Source organism: Corvus brachyrhynchos, unplaced genomic scaffold (assembly GCF_000691975.1).
Source record: "Corvus brachyrhynchos isolate BGI_N302 unplaced genomic scaffold, ASM69197v1 scaffold26, whole genome shotgun sequence".
NCBI classification, from domain to species: Eukaryota; Metazoa; Chordata; class Aves; order Passeriformes; family Corvidae; genus Corvus; species Corvus brachyrhynchos.
The window spans coordinates 3,058,456-3,080,935 of NW_008239324.1; the positions used below are offsets into that span (position 1 = coordinate 3,058,456).

Sequence of the window (22,480 nt, forward strand, 5' to 3'; positions counted from 1 at the left end):
TGTTTTATTTGTAAGAGGAGATTATCCCTTGAAGGCAGATAGAAGGATACTGCCTACAGAACCCCATTTGCAGGCACAAAGAGCGCTTAGTCAATTTTTGGCAGTGATACTGAAGCTATTAGTTTTGGATATGAGTTCACTGATGTTCAGAGCTGTAGATTTCCAGTTAGTTCATGAAGGGCCTTTAAAATTACACACAGAGCTTCATTAATTGCCTCAGAAAAGAAGCAACAAATATCAGGCCCTTAAAGTGTGTGCACAGAATGGCCATTGATTTCAATGAATATTCCCCACTGGAGAGCTGGTCTTATGTCCTGGGAAGGCAATCACAGTTTGTACAGTAGTTGCATCAGCATTGCCTCAAAGTACAAGGGCTTTTGCAGGATCAGGCCCTGGTAGCTGCTATTTTTTTTTTTTTTCTCTCTCTCTTTTTCTCTCTCTAATTGTTTATATGCATGGTTTATATACATGTCCACACACGTACACATATATAATCCTGATTCAGTGCATTAAAAGTGTAACAGTGAATGTGTTAACTCAAGTTAGAGACCAATACAAGATGACAAAGTCAGGGTCTTGCAAAAAAAGAAAAAAAATAGAAATCCAGTTCTGTGGTCTTAAAGGCCTTCTTTGTTTTTCCTTTTTCATTTGGTAGAATATTGCCTGAACATTTGTTCTGCAACCAGCTATCCATAAAGGAGAATTTCCTATGCCTTCCTTGCAAACGGCACAACCTCATGTGATCCCTGATCACAACAAATTGATTTATTTAAATAAAAATAATGATCTTCTTTCCTTTCTCCAGTCCCAGCAGCAAAATCCCATGTAAACCTGATCAGCAAATTGATACAGATATCTTCTTTTGCCCTCCTTTCTGGAACCCAAACAATACCACCCTGATCCCCAAGTAATAAGAAAATGATTTATGCAAACAAAAATAATTCTTTTTCTTTTCTCTCCACTCTCTGACTGTATAATCTCAGAAGCTCCTTGTTTAACAAATTGATTTATTTAAATTAAGCAAACAGTGATCTCCTTTTGACCTCTGTGGAGCACCTCTGTGGCGGACTCCTACCACTGCAGCCACCTTACCCATATGCTTAGGAGGATGTATTTTAAAATATAACAGCACTTCAAACTAACCTTGATACCCTGTGGTTCCTTTAATCAAAGCTCGTGGAAACTCTGTTTCTTGAAATGAAGTTAGGACATGTGACATCTGAAAATTAGGAAAAGTAATTAGGAAAATTAGGCAAAACTTCCATAGAGAATAGGCAGAGTCCTGCTTGTCAGTGGTTCCATTGACATGGTCTTGTTCTATGTTTGATAGCCCTGAAGGTGTATAAATACACATAGATGTACATGTTATCTGTATATTTTTACTGTGCTGGTTTTATATAAATTTGTATTTTCTGTTCTGTCCAACCAATGCCTCTGTTTTGTGCAGCTGCTACTTAAACAGTCATTTGGGCATTATACAGAATTACATAATTATACGTGCTATAAGCAAAAGTGCAAATAGTCCCACTTAGCACCTAATCAGATGATATCTGTTGTGAAATGCTGGTGAAGGAGCCAATAGATATGACTTACTTTGCTATTAGCTCTGCTTCTTTGGAGGCGAGTACGGACTGCAGCTGGAATTTGGCAGAGATGGAAGAGGGATTAAGTGATAGCAGGGGCCTGAGTGTATTGTATACAGAAACATTCTTTCCTTGACCAGTTTCTGTGGTGTGCAATGCTCAGAGCAGGATAGTGGTGTTAACCAGTCTCCCAGATTTTGAAATACTTTGTTTTTTTGCAGTTCATTCACACTCTGTGTCTGCTTTGGTTTCAGACCCGTGGTGTACTCCGACAGAAGACAGTGACGTGACAGGAAGGGTGACACAAGGCTCTTACTTTTACATTCAATAATTGATTCTCCTGGATGGATTGTGACTCCCTAAAGGTTGCAAAGAGAGGTAAGAATGATTGGACAGCTTAAAAAACATTAGTTCCTTCCAAAGTCAGAAAGTTTTCGCTCCCTTGTATTGCTCTCCTTCACGGTCCGGCAGTCTTTGGGACTCTTTGGAAATACATGGGAAAATCATTAAGAGAGATTGTTTTTATTAACCAGGCATTTTCTTCTTTCATTTTTGGGTAATTTTGAGTGGTTTTTTGTAATGCTCAACACTGAATTGGGAATCACCATATGAAAAACCTGTGTCAGTTTTTACAATTGTCACAAAGTCTACATGGGAAATCCAAATGGAAGGGAAAACATTACAAAAACTGCTCAAGTTGCAAAAGAAAAATATAGATACCTCTGAAGTTTAACAAATCCCACCGTTTTTATTTTGTCCATTTGAAATACATTTTTTATTCTTCCAACATTAAAATAATTGAGGCTTTTGCATGTGAACACCTTTGGAGATATAATCTAAAAATATACTTGGATATTTGTTTCAGAATATTCTATCTTGAAGTTCAGTCCTTCCCATGCATTTTCATTACCTTTACTCCTGACTCACACTAATAAAATGAGGTGAGACTCACGCTATAACATTATGCAAAAATGGTCCCATAAAAAAAATAATAATCTTGCTGTGAAATTATACACAGACAGTTATTAGAGCTGCAACCTTTTAAAAAATTTGGCCACTCTCTATTGACTTGCCAGAGAGGCAAGTGTTTCTACAGATGGCTTGGAATTAGTAGAACATGAAATAATGTCAATGGTACTGGTAAGAGGATTAACCAGCAGTTCTGATGCTATTGAACCGTTTGCAGAGACCATATTAAACAGCCACATCAGTCCACAGGTCAGCCCTGCAGTTCTTCTGCTAAGCAAACACAGATGTAGAGCTCCCTTTCATGGGCATCATTTCATGCCTTTGACATATGTTAGGCTCTTGGGACTCAGTGGCATATTTACAGCCTGAACATTAAAGATTCCTTTTTTTTAGATCATTAGTGGACACCAATGTCTGAGTTGGCAGCAAAAGGAAAAACAGGAGCCCAGGACACTGGGGATGGACCCCAGCAGCGCAAACGTATCAGTGAGGAATTAAGCTGCTAGAAAGCTCCCTGATGAAATGCTGGGGCCTTTTTCAGTTGCTGACAAAAATCCTCCTTTAAGAATCTAGTCAGTTTTAAATATCTTTTTCTTTCTGGTTGATCTTCTCTGTTTTTTGCCAAAGCTGCCTATGAAGTTGCAGTGGTTGAGTTTCACAAGGCGAGAGGGTTCAGCTCATGTCAGCACTGCCAGGCCTCTGTGCTTGTTCAAAGTTTGTGCAAATCTGCTGGGACTACAATTTGGCCAGAATAAATTGAGGGAACAGTCAGTCTTACAATATTTCTGTTCCTTTTCTATTCCAACAGAAACTTTGGCAGTTCTTTAACATTTTCCTCAGTTTTTTGTTTCTCTGAAACTAGGAGTCAGAATTGAAGAAATTAAATAGCATAGCTATGGGATGAACAGGTATTTTTTAGATGCACAAAATACATACCTATGTATGTCTAGTGAGAACAGTGTGGGACAGGTTCTTGTGTATCTGAATAGTTTTACTTGTCTCAATCCTGAAAACTTGTCAGTTTTCAGATAAAGATATAGGTATAGACATGCTATGTTCAAAGTAGAATTCCTGAATGTAAAGGTTGCTGACAAAGAATTTGTGTAGAAAAAAGAAGGTCAAGCAAGTGATAAAATACAGAGCTTCTGGTCAATAATTATTTAATATGGTGCAAATTTTTGGTGATTTCCAACATACAACTGGAAATATGCATACATACACGTGTAGCCACTTCTTCCTTCAAGAGGAAATAAAGACACAACCAGAGAGCGTAACAATGAATTGCATTCAACCTAGAAGTGCTTTAGCATGTCTTCAAGAGCTGCTGCCTGCTTCAGTGATGGATTATAAGTTAGCATGGAATCCCACAGGCATGGCAAGGTATTTATGTAGTGTTCTGATTGCTCAGACATTCCCAAAAACTGTACAGTCAGAGCAGAAATCAGTGTATCACTATCTCCCACTTTATTTCATTTATTTATATTTAGCAAGTGCTGGAGTATTACAAACCACCGAGCACAGCTGTAGCTGGAATATAGTTTCCAAAGCTTATTTACAGTAGCTCTCACTCACAATGGTATATTACTCCATAAGTAGTTCCATTGATTTCAAGAGATCCATTAGAGACGTTCCATTCCTTGTACATCTGAGTGCATCTTGATTTTGTCTCATGGTTGAAATGTAGAATAAGCTCCTTTACTGCAGTGTTCTTAAATGCATGAACAGTTTGAAAATAGCCCTACTCCAAGCCCTCCCTCAAAAGCTCATAATAGTGCAAAATACTGGTGAGGCTGGAGGGATGCAGGTTTTGCAATATTTTATTTCCTTGAAGAAGCAGTGATACAGGTTCTTCAGTTATACATAGATGAATGTGCATTGCATGTGCTGTTTTCAGCTGTGTACTTACACCAGTCCAAAATCCCAAGAGAAAAGGAAAAGCTGAGATTCACATCAGTAGCAAAAAACATCAGGTGATGTTGATTTAAAGAAAACATTAATCAATCCAGATTTGCTTGGAATGGGGCCCAGGTTCACTCAACAGGTTGGTGAACCTTAGTAAATGTTTCTGTGAATCTCTTCTGTGTTTTGACTGTAACATGATCTGAAATCATCTGAGTTGCATGTGGTTTTGTTGTGCACATTAGGAACGCTCGTGGGGCGAATCCAGGGAAAGACAGAGGTGCTAAATTTTGCATGACGTGGTAAGGTAAGAAGTGTTTCACTCTTCCTGACACTCCCTGATACCAAAGTGAACAACAGTTGATGCTGTCAGCACAGTTTTAAAAGAGGAGACAATCACTGTCTGTCAGGCTCCTTGTGTCTGTGTCTCCAGGACAAAATTTAAACTTTATTTCGGAGCCAACACACAGTTTTCAAATCATATCCTGAAAAACCGTATCATGAGTTTTGGACTATTATTTTCTTTTCCTTTGTTTCTGGTAAATGTCAGAAGTTTTACTGCATAGGCAGGTACTGGAGTTGTGAACAGTATGCAATGTTTCTTGATGTATATTGGTTTGAAGAAGTTTTATAGTGTTTCTCAAAATTAGGTTTTTATGTTGAGTGGATGAACAACTTGTGTTTTAACTTCATTCGGTTTGTATCTGAATTCATAAATTGGTGTACTCAGCCTCCATAGCTGGATATAAAGTATTTAAGATCCATCTACACCAATCAGGTAAAAAATATGATGAGGTGACACTTTCTATTAATTTTATTTTTAATCCAAACTAGAGCCCAGAGCAATAAAGATGTGAGACACTCTGCACAAAAAACAAAATCTAATTCATCAGAGGATGCCAAATTTTTAATTCTGTTTCAGGGTGAGCAACAGAATTTTGCTGGAGCTGAGATTTTGGAAACAAAGGCAGGTGGGAGGAGCTGTTTATTTTTTTACACTGATTCGCTGCCTCATAATTGAGACGTGTTTGTGGATCAGTGAAATGACAGGGAGAAAAGGAGGCCGGGGAGTGCAGCTTAGTGGCCTGGTGTATATATACAAGGTCAGACTAGATAATTTAACTGTCTCTTCTGGCCCTAAACCTGAGGAAACTCAAAGGAAAAATGAAAGTCTGCAGATGTAATAAGTAAGAAAAAAATGTAACAGGCGGGAGTGTCCTTTAATGCCCCCGAGGTTCAGCATTCCTTAAACACATCAAGCAGACTGGGGTACAGCCGCAGATGGAATGGCCTTGCCAGTCCATTCAGAAGTACAGTAGAAAGGAAGAACAGTGTGCCAGTAATATTCAGGTTTAAGCTGATCTCTTTATTCTCCTCAAGAAGAGTTTAGTTTGCACCCGCTTGTATCGTTGCATTTTTCCACTGAGGTTTTCTCCCTTATTTAACTTGACCCAGGGAGCCCCCTCTGAGGTCTTTGAGATTCCAACCAGCATTGGAAGTGACAGCCCAGATAAGGCAGGTAATCATATCAGACCTTCGGGGACCGCACTGACTACTTTTTAATTGATAATTCCAAATTTCTGTAATAAATTTGTCTCTTAATTATATACATCATGTCATACATGGTAGCTAATGATTACCACTAGTCTAAGTCTGCAGCCTTCAAGACATCCTTCTCCCTACCATATAATCATAATTTCCTTCCAAATTAAGATTTCCTCAGAAAGAAAATGAACAAAACCTGCACATTAAATCCAATTCTTTCCAAATAAAATAAAAGTAGGTAAGTTTAAGATACTAAGTAAGTGATTTTAATTAATGGATCATTTCAGGAAGATCATAAAACATTTAAATAATACTGAAGTTATGTATATTTAAGCAGTTTTATAGAGAATTAAAGTCTTAAATGGTAAATTTCAAATGTAAATACAAAAGTTGATAGAGGAATGTTAATTGCTTTTCCTAAGTTTCTCACATGGCCTAGATGTTACGGGAGGTATCCAGAATTACATTCATAGTAATAATGTGCCCAATTCAAAGCTTATTAAAGTCCTTGGAATTTTTCCATGGATTTTAGCAGTCATTGTATGAAAACTGAAAATGCTTTTCAATGTCCAACTTCCAGTACTGTGGAAGTCGCTTATATGTCAAAATTATACATGTGATGTCAATATTCTAATGTAATAGTAAATTTTTAGTTCAAAACTCCTTTTAGTAGCCAAGAAATTTAAACTGAGAACTTATCCACTTACCTCTCAAACAAATAAAATTACATTTTCAGTAACAGACATTTTACACCAGTGGATTAGTTTACATAAAAGAAAACTTATACACCAAGAGAAGCTGCTACAATTAGACAACAAAATGTGCCAACAAATTGAATTATCAAGAATGTGAGTTCTCACATGCCTGTCTGTAGGTCAGCAATACTCTCCCATTATTTTTGACTTAAATAGATCAAATTGAAACTTAATTTTACAGTTTGATAATAATGAAATGCATAAGGCTTGAACATAATGAAATTAAAATCAGAGGTAGTACGGCTGAAAAGCTGTGATGCATACATTTTCTGAATTCCTTATTGTAAGCCACTTGGAAATGAATATCCCATTGGAAGAAAGAGCTCAGAAAGTAGTCCTCAGCAGTTTTCCTCGATTCCCTGAAAACATTTGGTCTTCTGTGAGAGTCTGGAAGAACCATGGCCACATCTCTTCGCATTTCAGTGTCAGAATGTGGATGGAAGTGGTAACTTTCCATGTAAGTTTTTTACTCCATGTAGACATAGGAATCACATTGCAGGGACACCAGCAGTCAAAAAAAAAAGTGGGAATGCTGTCACTGGGGTCTCCTTGTGATTAAATTGTCAGTGTGTGTGAGAAAAAGACACCTCAAGGGACTGGTAATTCTTACTGCCCCAAAAAAATCCAGAAGAAACACTTTTTTTTTCCCTCTAGAAAAGATTCACCAGCAGTGCTGCAATGATTTAATTCAGAACTAGGTAGCAGTGCAAAGTCTGTTTTCATTTGGTCCCTGGTGAGCCAAGTTCCATTGTTTTTCCCAGGGAAAGCTGTCCTGGTGCAGATGGCAGGTGAGGCAGTGCCCACCTCTCCTGTGTCCCGGTGCCTGGTGGAGGCGATGCCAACCTCAAAGGCTGTCCAGAGCCTCCATGGGCATTTCTGGCAGAGGGATGTGCATGCATGGCAGGAGTTCAGCCTCGTGGAGAAGCCACCCTGCCTGTCTCCGTGAGAGTGGGGCTGGAGGCAGCATAAACCTGGTCTTTTCTTTCTCTTCAAAGCATTTAACATCCCCATTACGCACAGTCCGAGGCACGCGATCCAGGATGTTGCTGTGCCTCTGTTTCTTCAGCTGTTGGATGGGGATATTATTATGCTCTTGTCTCAGATGCTGAGAGGGTTAATTAATTATGTTTATGAAACCCTTTGAGATTCTCAGATGAAAGGTGGCTTTGGAATTGTTAGGTGTTATTATAGGAAAAAAAGAATGATTTTATTGCTTTATGTTAATGGTTAACATCTGCACCACAAAACCTGCTTGATCACATAAAGATTCTGCTAAGCATTTAATCCTAATTTGCAGGCTGATGCATATTCATTTTATTTAGAAGATTAATTTAGTCATCAAAGGTTAATCTGCCTCGGGTTTGTAATTAGACAGAGCAGTGACTTGGCGTCTCTGGGCTCACCCAGGTTGTGCTGGGTTTTCTGAGTGGGCAGGGCTGTAACTGTCACCAGTTTTCACTTCCAGATACTGCTCATAGAGGGCTTAATTGCTGGGGAAATGGTGAGTGGTAAAAGCCTTGGCCGGTTTGAAGACTAAAAATAAAAGGAGAGGTACAAGCCAATGAACAGTCAATATACTGAATCTCAGAATGCTGCTTAAATTCATCCCTGGCAGGTTTACTCAATGCAATATCAGGGGAATAAACAAGGGATTTTTTTGTATAAGTATATGGAAAAATGATTTAGCAGATTTCACAATCTTTGCTGTGTGAATCCTGCCCCTCTTTCAAAATTAATGATTAGCAGTATGCAGAAAATTTCTGAAATGAAGAACTGTGAGGCTTTCAGCTGAAAATCTCAGATTTTAACTTTTAGCTGCTGTTAGGAGACACTGTTAAAAGGTTATAATATGTGACCTGTAGCTGCTTGTTCCCCTGAAAATTAAGCCTTTTGTGCTTACGGTTAGCTCCTTTAATCAGAAGTCACTAAAGAAAATGTGGTCCTTGTGGAGAACAAAAATCATGTTTCCTTTGCAGGTACACCAGAAGGCATCTTTAATTACTGTTTATAAAGCTGGCTGTTACTAAGTGTGAAGGATTATTAGTGCCAGGGTATTGTCTTTTGAAGTGAGGAAGAACAGTGGCCGCCTCTTTGTCATGTGCTCATCGTTTCCCCGTTGCGAAGCAGTGGGAAGGGTGATATCAGAGGGTGTGTGCTGTGCCTCTGTGCCTCAGCATGGCGTGAGGCAGCGAGGTGGCCTCCAAAAATCTGGGGGATGGGACACCAGGGTGGCTTGGGACGTGCTCATCCTCACTGTCAGCAGGGATGGGGTTGTCAGAGGGCAGCTCTGTGCCTTGGGGATGGAGCTCGCACAGGGTAGGACGTGGGGAGCTCAGTGTGGGAGATAGGGCTGGAAAACGGCAGAGGAAAGCCTCACAAATGGAGAATTTGTCACAAGAACAGTGGTTTGCCCAATATGAAATCAATACGTGCTGCAAAATAAGTACAGTAAATGAAAATCATGATATTAGAATTCAGGAATTTGGCCAAAGTTTTACATTTCATTGCAGCTTGGCTTTGGTCGAGTTTAGAATCCAGATTCCATAGGGGGGGCTGCTCTTTTTCCCCAGCACAGCTCTCACATCTCTATTATGATTTGCCAGTTTTCCCCTCCTCTTTCTGGTGCAGAACCTCAGAAGCATCCAGGAAAGGATTTTGGAGACCATAAACAGTCCTTAATTGAGAACAGCCCAAAATCAAGTTTAGTGCTAGCTTGACTATCAGAATATAAATGAAACTTTTTTATTAAAGCATTGTATTTTAATTATTATGAAGAACAAGTGGCCTAATGTGAAAAAGCTTTTAACAGCAGCTATTTGTTTGATAGCTGATAAGTTAGTTTTGGATGGATGATTACAGCTATTGCTTCTTGTCTTCCTCACTTTCATTTTTACTTGATCTAATGACTGCTTACTGATTTTCGTTTGGATTTGTGGTGAACTTCTAATTCAATTGCTAATAAATTCAGATTGGTTTAGGCCTGTTATTGAAATCAAGTTCCTATTTCCAGTTTAAAAGGCCAATGGAGTTTTTCTGGTGTTTTGAAGGAACTCGGAAGTGTTTTGAAACTCATGATTTGCAAAGCTGTTTGCAGGCTGACCCTTTGGTAATTAACAGTAAACACGTCTCACTTTGTTCTTTACAAGAAAGGTAACCAGCCATGCAATGAGAGTACGTGATGGCAATTCACTACAACTGGGGAAAAAACCCCAAACAGCCAGAGCAGGTGTCACTCTAAGGAAGTACTGAAAAGTAATGTTACTCTTGCATTGTTCAAGCCCTTCCTTTGTAGCCAAGAGACTGAGAGTGGAATTACACACGTTTGCCACAGATTTTAGACTGTTTCTGCTATTTTAGTTCTCTCCTCATCCTGAACCTTTAGTGTCTTAACTTGCGTCTTAATCCTGAGCTGATTTGTCTGAATGGTAGACAGGTAGCACTGAAATGTGGATCGTGAGCTTCATCTGTCATCCTTGCTGCTGTATCATTAACTTCAGTGAGCTTCCAGTGGAATGAATCTGGCCCACAAGAGGATGTGAACTGTCATGAAAACAAACCCCTTTCTCATCCATTTGAAATGTTTGTGGGAAAGAATGCCCTAAATATTTAGCAGGTTGTGTAATTTGAGAGGCAATGCAGGTCTTTTTGTTTAATTTTATTTTTCTCCCTACCTTTCCATTTACTTTATTAAATAGAAGAAAACCTTGCCTTAGGCCCAGTGTGCTTATGACAGGGAAAAAATATCGGCCAGAATCTCCATTATTGCTCAGGCCTGTATATATTGTTATTGCTCTTGTATTTGTAACAGCAAAAAGTGACTATGTCGCTTATGAAAAATCCTGTTTGCAGAAAAATATCCTCTTCCCTCCACCTTTTCCAGACTCAGCACCCTGTGTAAAGAATCCAGGAGCATTTTTGTTGGTTCTGTTAGTGCAGCAGGGCTCGAAGCAGTGTGGATCTAAGGGCTGGGCACGTGTGCCATTGCAATGATGTATGAGAATGATGCAGCTCCTGGAAACAGGAGGGAGCAGAGATGTTTTAAGCCAGTTTAGCTTCCTCTCCCTTGCTTGTTTGGGAGTCAGTGCAGCTGCACAGAGAGCATCACTCAAATCTGCTGCAGGCCACCCTGGTTTCTGGTGGACAGAAAAACTAATGTGGGACTTCAGTGCTGCAAACTTTGCATGTCCCCATTGCGGTCACCGATTTCAGCACTTCCAAAAGGCAGCCAAACTGATGGCTTGCTTCAACCACCATCAAAGATCTTGCCCCTACGTATTTCAGCTGCAAGGAGCTACAGTGAGTCAGGTTTGGGTGGAGGGGGGAGATCCTCCACCCAGATTGCCAGCTCAAGCTTGCCAGGGCTTTATCTTGTGTTCTTAGGCAATGTGTGAAAGTTCTGCTTCTGGAAGAGCTCAGGGTTACACTCTTAGAGCAAAAGCAGAGTCCATCACGAGAATGAACCAGTGCCTGGCTGCTGCCTCTTCAGTCCTGTGTGGAGCAGGACCCTGAGACACCCATGCCTGTGCTTTAATGGAGCTGGTTTACATTTAATACAAGAAATTGTTGGCACAAGGCTTGTGAATAATGCTGAGCATGGGAATATTCTCCCCCAGAGTGGGTCTAAGTGTCTATGTAAAAATTCACATTTATGCATCCTTGAATTTACATAATATGGTCCACAAGATCAATATTTTGGAGCTTTTAGGGTATTAGCATTTCTCCCCTGTGCAGGGTGACTCTGAAGCAGATTCTCCTTGACTGGGATATCTAGGCAGCAGGTCCCTGGCAGTGTATCTTTCTCTCCAAGAGGTGTGCTAGCTCCAAGATTGGTTGCTGGTACCTTCAAAGGATGAGAAGTTGGCACCTCCTTTGGCTTCTGTGCAACCAAGTGCTCCTCTTTCCCAGGAGAAAGATCTCTGCTTTCTGCCTTTGCCCTCGCCTAAGGCTGAGATGTCTTTATCACATTTACCCCCTGGGCACAGGAAGTGATATTATATAAGAAATAATTTTGCAACCCTATTTCTACTAATCATTGCCACTCCTACCGTAATAACAGGCAGATGGAACATACACGATTCATGTTGCTATTATTTTTTGCTACAGTTTGCATGTGTTTTCCATTTAATTACAGTATATGAATGTCATATCTCTCATTTTTTCCCTTCTCGCATTTCAAATTGAATTTGATATCTATGATATATAGATAGGCCTGTGGTAAATCTTTTGATGCACTTTACACTCTTAAGTCTGTCTCTGCAAATCTCTTAAATGATCTGAATGTTTTCCAGTTTTGTTGGTGATGCAATAGTATCTGGGATACTATTGTAGTAGCTTCTGCACAGGGCAGAAGAATAGCTTGAGCATTTAAAGAAACTTTGCTTGACAACAGCACCAACACCAAAACCAACCACAACCATTTTTAGTTGTTAGAGAACTCTTTGCACCTTTATATCTCAAAACAAATTGCAAAGGACTTTGCAGGAGGAGAAAACTGAGGTGTGCTGTTCAATGATGGATGACCAAGATGCCATCAACACAGTAGTGACAGCACTGAAATAGAAACCAGATTTTTGGTACTGACCTACTCAGTGGGAAACATGTCTTAAAATAATCCAGGCTTAAAGAACCTGTGGTGTGCTACTCATTGGATCCTTTCTTTACCAACTTGTGTTACCATGTTTGAATTGAGCATATTGTAAAACTTGAGAAAGGAGATTTCAGTCCAGGTTTTACATGAAATAGAAACAGAGAAACATTGCTAAATGCTCGTTCCTACTCTATTTTAATGTGAGTTAGTGGCAATCTTCTAACAGTGGGCTCTGCCTCTTCTGTAACTTTCCATATGTTTCAGAAAGGGTTGAATTCAGAAAGGGTTGCTACTTACCAAGAGGAGAAAAACAGCGCAAGAGCATTGGTTAATGGGCATGCTTTGGATTCACACTGGATCCTGGAAGCAGAGTTGTCCCCTGTGGATGTAGAAGTATCATGGTTACTTCCTTCAGGTAACAGTCAAATCTTGTTTTTTCTGAAGTGCAATGTCTGATTGCAGTGTGTTCTACAGATCAATCGATCAACTGCAAGTGACACATGTTTTTAAAACAATGGGTGGATGCTTCCTTAGTTCACACATAACCCACAGAGGTTTTGAAGGCTTGATGCACTCTGTTGAGTAAATAACTATAAATAAAACAGACTATTAAAAAATCTTTAAATGTGCATTATGCCATCCAGCTCTGCTGTTTGGAAAGAGCTGTGGTATTTGGAAAAAATTAAACATTTTCAACAACTGTCCAAATACATATTTACACATAGTTTATGGTGTACACAAAGATATGTCTGTGGCAACTCTTGGGCCCCAACAAGTTTTATTAATTCCTCTTTGAATACAGTATTTTCACTTAAAGTGAAATACAGTATTGTCACTTAAACACTGCCAAGTAAACAGGAGACAGCTAATCATAGGGAGAAATGCTGATTTCAAGGGAATTTGCAACTTACTTCTCCCACAACCTTTAGCAGCAAATGGCAAAATATTGATGTGGGATATATGGAATATACCTGTGTGGGGAGGGGACAGAGAATTGTAGTTCATACAGGCTTTTTTAGTACAGGTTTATTCAGCCAGGTGAATAAAAAGACATTTTTCTTGGTGAGAGCTCTCCTGGTCAGTTCCAGCTGGAGGTGACCAGCACTAGGGCTGTTAACACTGAAGGTTTTTTCATTATTTGTATGCCATCTAGGACCGGCAGATATTTTGGTGTTCTGAATTCCCTAGACACCCATGCTTTCAGTGTCCTAATTCCTGTTCAGTCAATGAGGAGCAGAGTCTGTGGGCTTCTGGCTTCATTGTTTAACAGGGGTATAGCATGATACTTGAAAGACAAAATTTCTTTAGATAAGAAACTTCAGAGTAGGGACCTTACTTTCCTGCTTGCCTGTGATGTTATCAAGCAATAATCCTTGTTAAGTAAGGATTAATGTTCAAACATGATCACGCTGATGAAATGTCTTTTTGCCTGCAGAGGAGACCTGGCAGAGTCTCCCTCTGCCTGCCTTTGGATGGTTTTATAGACCTCTTTCACATGAGCCACTTTTCCTGTGAGTGGAGTGGGGGATCATCAGCTTCTCCCGCTACCACTGACAAGCATCTTGGGCTGAGATCTAACCCACATCTAAGAACGATGCCCTACAAAAGCATCTTTTAGCTGTAAAGCTCTGAAACCAAATTCTCTGACTCTCTATCATCTCTAAAGTTGTTTTGGATTTCATCAGCTTGTTTTATCACATGCTAGAGAGTGCCAGTGTTAAGAAGACTTGTCTTAAGCAATCCTCTTAGTGTTCCTGTGAGAGGTGGTTATATTTTAAATATAGTGAATCAATCTGTTGTCCATCTCTCATGGACAACTTGATCAGACCCCATGGGGCAAAGCTAATGTAGTCTTGTAATATCTGAAAAGCCCCTTTAGCAGCAGCACTGTTTATTTTTCAGTTGTACTGCTTATTTGCTAATTCCCATCTCGTTGCAAAACTTTCTAGGTACTCTGATTTCTTTATCTGACTTGTTAGGCATGAACATGGCCCTTAAGGACTCCTCTATTTTTGGACAGTTGTCAATTTTACCAATTAAAAGAACTCCTTTGGATGGTTATCAGAAGCTGGAGCTGAAAACATGTTTGCAATTACTGATGACATAGCTGTTTCTATTTGCTGCTCTCTCTTTTAATTCCAAAAAGTGATATTTTTTTTGGCAGTAGATATGAGAAAATATGTCACTGTGTATAATTACAAAATGCTGTTCATTTCTGTCTTATAACTGTGGGGGGTTAGTTGGTACAATACATTTGGTTCATTTTTGGCTCACTCATGCTCACTTGGCATGACATACATTTAAGTGTATTATTAATTGTTATGTTAATATTCATTACCATGTTAATTTCCGTGGAATCGTATAATTCTGCATGCCTCCAAATCGATATTCAAGGGTATATGGAAGCATGAAAAAACCCCACTGAATGGTTTCCTAGGGAATTGTAATAAGCCTTAAATAAAATCACCTTCTGAACATTTTCCTCTAGGACACCTGGATTTTTTCGACAGACTTTGACCCCACCATGATAATTGCTACAAAACAAGATTCATCCCTAGGAATGGCCTTTGTACAAAGCTGCTTTAAATGTTTGTTGTGCTTTCAACCAGATTCAAAATACAAATCCACTGCACTGGCTTTGCTTTAATTTCCTAGGTTGCATCTGCCATCTTATCAGAGCAGTCTGACTGCACTGAAGAAGCTGCATAATATTTTTAGTAGCCCGGATTTTTCACTTGATATGTAACAGATATGTGAATAATGGCTCTGTAAGTATCTGTGAATTCTTCAGTAGATTGTTTTGCAAGAGAAAGTTCTACTAGTAGCAGTAACTTAGGAAGAGCAAATTTGTAGGATAAGAGGTGAACGTCAATTTAAATGACTGTTGCCTGGGAATTTAAAAGAAAAGGATTGATACAGATATTTTGGGCTCAACCTCCTGTAAGCACAGACTCCTGAAATCAGTGAGAATTTTTCACCTGTTTTGAATGTGCGTCAGACTTCCAGTGCATGTGTCTGTATAAAAGAAAGGGGGCACGTAATGTCTGAAGTACTGTTTTTCCAGAAAATAGGCCTGTCTAACAAAAACTTATCCATTTTTGAGAAATCAGTTACAAGTGAGTGCACCTGAAACTGCAGACAGGTGGGTTCTTTTCTCTAACCCTGGTGAAGTTTTAAGAGGTTTCAGATATGTTCATTATCCACTTTTACTTCTCTTTCTTAGAGAACTCACAGGCTTAGGCAAGAGAGAGAGTGACTTTAGGTTCTTGCCTCGGCTTGGAGGTTGTCACTCTGAGCAGGTGTAAGGCCATGGCACGAAACCAGGGTGGGGTCACAGCATTGGAAATTTTATTGTAGCATAAAAATAGCTCCCTGCCAAAGTCCTCATAGAGCAATGTATTTCAGGGTCAGTTACACTTCACAATCATCTCAAAACATGCTTGTAAATAAATTGTATGGGCTTAGCTCTGCTGTCATTGACATTTCCCCCAAGTAAATGCCAGGCCTGCTGTGGAGAAAATTCCACTGACTGAGAGCCCCACACCTGAACAGGGTTAGAGCTTCTCTTCTCAGCTGGGATTTAGTAGTCTCGGTTCTAGGTGGCAGCAAAGCCCTTCTCAAACCCTCTTGAGTTGCTTGGGGTACACCTGCCCTGGGTAACAATGAGCAGAGGCACCTGAGTCACTGCTGGACGGGGCGGCTCTGGAAACAGCACGGCTGTAGCAGCCTGTCTGGAGAGCTGAGCTGGAAAAGCAGGGCCCTGCTGCTCCAGCTGCTCCCTGCTGCTGCTGGGGCTGAGCAGGGCTCTGGAGACACAGCTGCTTCTCAGAGATAGCCTGTTTATTTGGGCAGGAGTTGCATATTTTTCTGTGCTGCAGCTTCACTTCCAAGGGTAGGACTCTGCTGCTCTGTGTCTTTCTGTCTGGTGACAGTGTAGGCAGTTTCAGGCATAGGTGAACTCTTACCTAGCATTTGTGGATTTGCCTACAACAGCCAGCTCTGCTCTCATAAGAGACACCAGCACACTGATACATCATCATTATTATTATTATTACTAATTATTTTAGTCAACAGCTTGTATTCAGAAGTCATAAGTCTTGTTTAAGGATAAAAGACCTTAAACACAGCCATTTAGAAGTGTGACACCTAAATTAATATATTGATAATATGTTAGGAAGGATGTTTTAGAACTTCTTTCTAAGCAGAAATTAACATTTTATCTGAAAATAGTAATGGAAAGAAAACTGTGTAGTCTAGCAAGGTATATCATTTAGACTTGATGATAGAATAATTGTTTTCCATCAAGCAAACCAAAGAAGAATCCATAATAAAATTTTACAAGTTAGCTGCCACCAAGAATAAACTCAAGAGCACTATATGAAATGAATTGTGTGTTTTAACTGAATCTTCTCTCAGGACAATAACTCTAATGTAGAGCCAAGGTCTGAAGAGGTCACCTGCAGAAAACCCTCCTGGGGCATTTCAGAGGAGAAAGGAAATATTCTTCTCCCTGTCAGGTTCACTTCGTGTCCTAATATGTCTGAGGATGTGCATTGAAAACATAATCCACAACCACCATTCTGAGTCAGGGTTTAGATAACAAGGGTCATTAAGAAATCTCTGAGGATGACAAACTTAACCCTGTATGAACTTAAGGATCATATCCTGCTACTAATGTGAAAAGTAAGTCTGGTTGATTGTAATTGTGACTGAACTAAAATGTCACTTACCATTAAGATCAATTTCTCTTTTTTTAAGGATTGCACCATTTCTCTAAAAATATATGTAAGATCATAACTGGCATCTATTGAACATAGTCTGTACTGATCCTTTTCCAGTACTACATGAGAGAACATCTGGATTTCTGTGTATTTCCAAATGTTTGCCATATCTCACATTGTGTTTACAGGACCAGGGTGTGGCAATTCCATGCAGGATCCCAAATTAAAATACCTATTGAGAAACCTCTACATTTGTCATCACAGTTATCTAACTCCACAACTTCTGCTCAGGCCCTTCGGGTAAACCAGGGTGTATCGCGACTCTTCCTGTGCCCAAAGGATGACGTGTGCTCCTGAAGAATGTGCAACAGTCCTGGCCCTGAATTCAGAGCCACAGGTACTGCTGGGCCCTCAGCATGCTGCCCCTCAGCTGGCTGTACTGGGGTGAAATGCTCCAAACATGTTTTCAGGGATTCCCATTCAGGGATTCCCATTCAGGGATTCCCAACACATTCCCAATGTGTTCAGGTCTCTGGGAATGTCAGGATGTTTGGGCACTTCCCATGTCAGGTCTCTGGGAATGTCAGGATGTTTGGGCACTGGAACTGGCTCCCCAGGGCAGTGGTCACAGTCCCAAGCCTGAAAGAGCTCAGAAAGTGTTTGGACGATGCTCTCAGGCACATGTGGGATTGTTGGGGTGTCCTTTGCAGGGCCAGGAGTTGGGCTTGATTCTTGTGGGTCCCTCCCAGCTCAGCCTATTCTGTGATTCTGTAATTCTGTATGCCATATACAGTGGAGAGAGTTTGAAGTTGCCCTGCCAGTGGCAGTGTGAAAGATTCCTGACTGTTGGCACTATAAAACTCATTCCCTGAGCATTCTCAGACCTTTATTACAATGGCCCAATTTATGCCTGAATGAAGCAAAGAGGCCACTTTAACTGCCTTTGCCCAAATCCCCATGCTCCATCCTACAGGCATGCCTTTGAGCCTTGAGCCTCATGTAAATTTTTATAGCTCCATTAACTGGGATGTCATCAATTTGAACAATTACAAATTACAATGATATTAAAGTATCCAAGCAGCGCTAGCTAGAAGTCAGCAAGGATGAGAATTATCACATTCCTTGCTCTCCAGTCGTGTTGGGGCTCCTTGCTTGGTTTCTGTGCCTCTTGTCTTGCATCAGGGCGTCAGGGTGTCAAAGTTCTCATTTGCATTTTAGCTTCCTTGAACTCCTAAAAGTGAAGGAACTTGGCTAAGCACAGAGTTTCAGTATATTGTGTTTACTTAAGGGGATTTAGGTGCTTACAGAAAATGCTGGGTAGATAGAAACTAACTACAAGGATTATAGATGAATTTTATTTAGTTCTACTTCTCGCTCAGTTCCATTCAGTGAGGCTTTTTGGCTTTCTAAGCTGTGGGCATCTTTTGTTCTGAGTAAAAAAAAATAAAAATTATCCCTTGGGTGTCTTTCATGGACAAGAATGATATAAAGGGCCTTCTTTGCTTTACAGCAGATTCAACTCTGTGCCCATTTGTCAGTAGGGTCCATCTCTGCGTTGCTGAGCTGGTGTCAGGGTGCTCCAGATGACAAAGCCATCTCCTTTCTCCTGGGATCAGGATGAATTTTTGTCTCATTGGATTTTTTTTTCTCAGAAGGCTTTTTTGATTCCTGATGATTGGATGCACTGCCTTTATAGCTTTTTCTCCCCACTTCTTTTTCTCTTGGTTTGGTCACACGACACGGTTACATTAATTTTTAGAGTGGTCCATGGTGCAGTATATAACTGAAGGCACTATGCAGCATAGTGTCTTTGGGATGTTAATAGACACACAGTCACCAGGGAGGGACAAATTTGAGTCCCTGGGAGACTGGAAGCCCTGCTTTTTGAAGGACTTGTGGTCTTGCAATGAAATAGGCTCAGACTAATACTCCTCTCAGTACGATAAATCAGGAGTGATTTCCTTGAACTAAAAAGGGGTTGCAAAGAGATAAAACTAGTGACAGGAGAATCATTGCCCTTCTCTCTTAAGAGCAGACAGTTGGTTAAATTCCTTTGCTCCTCAGATAGTGTTGAATGTCATGCAAGTCATCATTGGGTCTGTGGGGAGTGGGATACAATCAGGATGTTAATGTGCTGGGAGTGCAGCTGTTTCTTCCCTGGTGTCACCCGTGCTTTGACTCACCTTTGCTGCCAAAGAACTCGTTCACTGCTCTTCATTTGTAACTCAGATCTTTACCTACACACATTTGCGACTGAGATTTGTAAGAGACAATTTTATGCTTGAAAAGGGAGAATTACTTTACAACTATACCTGTTGTCTGTGCAACTGCTTGACAACCTCACAAGAATTCCTTTCACTCTGTGCCTCTGGTTCTCTCTGTCAGTAAGAAACAGAACATGTATAGTTCTAAGTGCTGAAAATCAAATACTGGTGTGATATATTAGCTTCTCTCTCCCCCAGCCCCCCCCTCCCCCCCGTTTTCTAAATATGGCTCTACTTTGAAATTAAGTGCACTACAGAATATTCAGTTGCAGCACATTGCTGGCATACAGTTTATAAATTGTTAGTGTTTGGCAGCCCTTGGTTTTTAAATTCCTACTGATCACAAGTAGCTGGCACTAATCAGCTCCAATAGAGTTATGGTACTGTGTACCTTCTTAAATAGCTGGAGTGGAGATATCCATCTAAAACCCCATATATAATAGCCACATGTCAGAAACACTTTACTCTGAGCAGGGTTTTTATTTTACTTTTTACATCTCTCACATTTTACATCTGGTTCAACAGTTCTGAAGGAAACTACATCTGATGTGATAGCAGGAGATCTATATCATACATCTCAAAACCTGCCAGAAATGCAATTTAAATATAGTTTTGGACAGAGTAAAAGAAGTATTATTGGTATCAGATGTTTGGGCAGTGAGAAGTTGAGCTCCATCCTCCCCTTGATTTTTTTTTGTACAGAAGGAAATCATAATGTGAAATCCTAGTTCTGCTAAAACTTGTGAGAGCTTTGCTCTTGATTTCAGTCCTCAGTTTCACCTTGCAGCTGTAAGGTGTCTGCCAAGTTCAAGCAAAATTGTGAGGCTGGAGCAGCAAAGACAGACCTGGATGTGGCCTTTTGCAGAGATGAGCAGGGTTTGATCTGGTTTCAGTGGGGATAACTATCATCTGTACTGTGACACACACTTCAGAGAGACCTTCTCCAGTATTTGCAGCCACAGAAGGTTTGGGTAGGGCAGGCTGGTTCTGGTACGCATCACTCCATTCCAGTTTATTTTCATGGCTCAAGTTTAGAAATATCTGAAATTTCAGATAACCTGGTTCAAGTCAGGAGTTTTATGCCTTGGTCATCTGAGAGTGCACATAACACCTGAACTGAACTTCTGCAGTTTTTGGGAATCATTCATCAGCAGTGGATGGAGAACACGACCTGCTGGCTGTGTCTGTCACAAATTAGCACCTCCCATGGCTCGCATCTGAAGGGGCTGCCTGCACGTCCTCCACACATGGCAGTGGGCTTAGTTGCTTGGAAATAGGATAGCCTGTGTGTTAAAGAGGTGTAATTTTAAGACTGTTGGTACTTGGGGTTTGCTGAAAAACAGACCTCACTGATCCAGGGTACTGAAACCTGCTAATCAGAGCTGTCTGTCAAAGGCTTGGGAATGTGTTCAGCCACTTGTGTGTCAGCAGTGTGCCAAAGCACCTATGCATGTGTCCCAAATGCCTTTTGTTCTCATGCTGCGTATGTAAGAGATGTCATTGTGTGAGTCTGGGGCTGTCTGAACAGACAAACCAAGATTCACTTGGTTATTACGATCCTAATTGTTACTATTTCATCACTCCAGAGCCCTAATGAAGGGCAGGAGCCTCACTGTGATGGACTCAGTAAGAAGATGAGCTTCAGCTCTTGCTTTGAAGCACTCTACATTTTTGTCTCATTATTTCTGATCATAATCCAGCACCAAAAGAAATCAAAAGCTGTCTCTGAATTCAGTGAGAGCTGAGGGCGCACGAAAGCTCTCAGGAAATGCTCAGTGTGTTGTCAGGATCAGGCCTGTAATGTGTAACTCCAGCCTAGAAAACTCATTTCCTTTGAAGCTCAGTTGAGTGTTACTACTACACATCAGCATGTTGCACCACACAGAGTATATCAAATTTGATGTCATTTTTTTTCTTCCTTTTTCCCTGGGAACCTGTAAATATCCTTTGGTAGCAAAACCAGAGAAGAATAAATTCTCCTCGATGTATTTACAAATGTGAGAAGCTTTTCAAGTTGTATTTGCAATTCTCTTTCTTGCAATGACCTCTATTTTCATAATCCTTCATGGAATATCATGGTTTAAAGAGCTTTCTCTCCCTGCTGTTTTTGTTAAAAGGTTTTTGGTGTGATATTTGGAAAGTCAAATTCTGCATTTAAATGTTGTGTTTTCACAGATATAAATGAAAGAGGCCATATTTATCTTTTTTCCCCTTTTCTGAGAACATCAAGCAATTCCACTTTTTACATGTATTGTTAACTAAACCATGAGAGCACACAGCAGCTTTAATAGTAAAGCAATTGTGATTACATCTTGCTTGTAATTACATTTATTTCCTCACATATGTCCAAAAAGGCAAGCATTAGTTTGGCCTGTATAGGCATGTGCTAATGGCAAGAAAATTGTCTGGCAGCTTGACAGCAAGGAAAATAGCTTATAGTCACTTAAAGTCTTTCATGTCATGGACACTTGCAAAGACTCTGAGCACTCAGGCTTTCGCTCGCATGCTTTTAAAATCGATTGAGTTCTGAGAGAGGGGGAGTTTGCTATCTGCACTGGATTTGCATCTAAATAATCCAAATATGAAGAGATACAATTGGCAAGGTATGGGTGTGTGATCACAAGTTTGAAAAACCCAGTAGTGGCACTCGACAGGACTAATCTACAAATATCCGTGGGCCCCGTGCTCCACTCTGTGTCAGCCTGGCAGAAACGCCTGCAGCTGTCCACAGAAAAAAGGTGGGCAAATAAGGAGTCCCTGGTATCTGGAAGGACTCTCAGGCTCACTTGTATCGCACATTCCATCTAACTGATTTAATCGACCTCTGTGTACAGGACAGTGCAATTCAGAGTGACCCAGAGGATCACGACTTGTTCCTGTTGGAACAGGGCTTTGCCAGCCCCACATTCCTGGCACGAGATGACCACACTGGTGAGTTCTTTTCACTTTTTAACAAAAAGCTGGCTAGAAATTTTACAGACTGATTTATGACAAAGCTGAAATCACATGCATTTTCGCAGGGCAGAAAAGTTTCTTGTTGGAAATGATAAATGTTACAAAGTTCTTCAGAAGCTGCATAGAACGTTAAACTGAGCAGTGTCCCAAATGCTGTCTGGGAAGAGTGAGAATTTTTCACTGTCCATATAAGCCACAAACT

At 40.4% G+C, this 22,480-nt stretch overlaps 1 long non-coding RNA gene across 6 annotated transcripts in view; it reads left to right on the top strand.

Annotated features, from left to right (window-relative positions):
- Positions 1–22,480, top strand: part of LOC108448360 — a 149,678-nt gene that overhangs the window by 118,804 nt on the left and 8,394 nt on the right. For all 6 annotated transcript variants that reach the window (XR_001864256.1, XR_001864253.1, XR_001864252.1 and 3 more), the window contains 4 exons: positions 1,838–1,961; positions 4,697–4,758; positions 12,603–12,753; positions 22,158–22,254. This is a non-coding gene — a long non-coding RNA (uncharacterized LOC108448360). The remainder of the gene's footprint in view (positions 1–1,837; positions 1,962–4,696; positions 4,759–12,602; positions 12,754–22,157; positions 22,255–22,480) is intronic.